Genomic DNA, 2,287 nt, shown 5'->3' with positions numbered 1-2,287 from the left:
ATTCAGCATAGAAATGAAATAATTGCGAATCTCGAGTAACTGGCCAAGCCGCCAAAGTCGCAAAGTGGTGATAAATCCTGTCAGTAAAATGGCCCTATAGAAAGTCCATCTATTCCCAATCTCCAGTAAAAATCAAAAAAATTGATCCATTTATATCTTCCGCCAGCTGGATTAATGGATCGTCCAATCGGAAATGATAACAAAATGCATAGGTTGTTAGAAGGAGTTCGAAAATGCATATACATATTGTATACCACTTAATTAGCTTATTTCCTTTATGAGGAAGAAAGAAAAGTAAAGAACCTGCAGATATTGGTAAAAATACAATTATTGTTAACCAAGGAAAATAATCGTGGTAAATACAAATTTGTTGTGTCCAAAAATCGGATTTGGTTGGAATCATTAGCAGAACTAATCAAACGATTCTGTTGATCCATTCGAAGAATTAACGTTCACAATTAGTGAACTGAATTTTTACCATAACCCTAATTTTCAAAAAGATCATCGATTATTTAAACCATGCTCATGAGCAAGTGCATAAATATACTCCCGAAAAATAAGTGGGTATAGGAAATCGTGTCGCGGGATCTATTTAGTTTCTAATATACTTGAAATTCCTCCATTTCAAATTCGATTTGAACCAAAGATAGGGATCTATTCGGTTATAAATGATACATAGTGCGTACAGTCAAAACAGTATTATAGTAAGAAAAGAATAGATACCTCGGAGACAGCGGTTCATCAACGGATTCTCTATCCTATCTTTTGACATCTAATGATTTATGTCGTTATAGGATAAGAAGACGTTAGAATCCTTATTTTTTCAACCCAATCGCTCTTTGATTTGGAAAAAAATATCTTTGATTGACTGCTCCATTATGTTGTTGCTAGCAATACCACTTTTTTGGTTTTGGATCTTCCAATCATTCCCGCAGGAGATTCGGACCCATTTTTTCTGATCCTTCGATAAAGATTCATTTTCTTCATAAATAGAGTAGGCCGATAATTTCTTTCGATTCATCCTGAGTTATACCTCATTCAGAATTGTTTTTGATCCAACCTGAATCATAGAAAGCAATCCTATAATACACCAGATCGGTCGGTTATTGATAGATGAATAGATCTGCATTTTGAAATCTCTTTCTGATTCAATCGTGTGTACGTGTATCCCTCTTTTGTCATGGAAGATAAATAAATCAAAAAATGGATTTTGTTAAGAATGAAATTTATTGGAACTGCCCAGTTATCCTTCGAACATATCACATCCCGGATCTGATGAATAGGATGAATTGGACGTTTTTGTAAATACGTAATTATCTTGAATATATTAACTATTTCTTTATTTTCCGATCGCCTGGAAGGGACAAAGAAACATCTTGTTCTTTCTTCAACAATTTCTGATCTCTAGTGGACCTCTCAGTAGGGTTCGAATTTCTCCATCACTTCTTAATTCTTGATCTAAGGATATTTCCGATTTTATATTCTTCTATCTTTATATCTGATTCCGTTTTCTTTCTATTTTATGTTGCTATTATTTATTTTTTTTTTTTTTTTTTTTTTTTTTTTTTTTTTTTTTTTCATCCTTTCTATTTCGTTTTCATTTTCAAATTTTTCGTTAGATCAAATCTGATTCACTTTTGATTGTATTTGATCTATTAATCGGCAGAATCAAAATGGATTATAAACGAAAGTTCTGTTTCTACGAAATTTTTCGATTAACCAACTCGTTACGAAATCGGTTGATAGCCTCGACTCGTGTCCTAGCCCGTTGAGAGCTAGATTTCCTCAATTGTTTGCCTCTTGCCTTCAGCTTTCCTCAAGTTAGCTTCCGCTATTTCAAGAGCTTGCTGAGCTTCTTGTGATCAATGTCACTACCCTTCTCCGCATCATTTACTAAATAGTGATTTCATTGTTGCCTATTCTAGCAAACCACCCATCAGAGCCATCGTTAACCATTGGTCGTTAAGGCGTATTCTCAAATACCTATATCTACAGCTGTGGAATAGGCGCGTGATTTGGTAATACGCCAATTTGTCCGCTATTAGTAGATAAAATATTTATTTCACTTCTGAATCCCAACAATTCGATTAGGGGTAAGTACGCAAAGATTTAAGGTCATTTCTTAATTTGCTCTCCATTTCTAAGTTCGTAGCCTTCGCAGTAGCTTCGTCGATGTTACCTACCAAATAAAAGGCCTGTTCAGGAAGACCGTCTAATTCTCCGGAAAGGATCAATTTAAATCCTCTAATTGTTTCTGCTAGACCAACATATTTCCCGGGGAACCGGT

At 34.7% G+C, this 2,287-nt stretch overlaps 1 pseudogene; it reads right to left on the bottom strand.

Annotated features, from left to right (window-relative positions):
- Positions 1-2,083: 2,083 nt before the first annotated feature.
- The window catches only part of LOC121226487 (ATP synthase subunit beta, chloroplastic-like), a 1,266-nt pseudogene continuing 1,062 nt past the window's right edge, over positions 2,084-2,287 (bottom strand).

Source organism: Gossypium hirsutum, unplaced genomic scaffold, assembly GCF_007990345.1.
Source record: "Gossypium hirsutum isolate 1008001.06 unplaced genomic scaffold, Gossypium_hirsutum_v2.1 scaffold_205, whole genome shotgun sequence".
In the NCBI taxonomy this organism is placed as follows: Eukaryota; Viridiplantae; Streptophyta; class Magnoliopsida; order Malvales; family Malvaceae; genus Gossypium; species Gossypium hirsutum.
The sequence above is the reverse complement of the archived record's forward strand: the minus strand, read 5'-3'. Positions and strand labels throughout refer to the sequence as shown.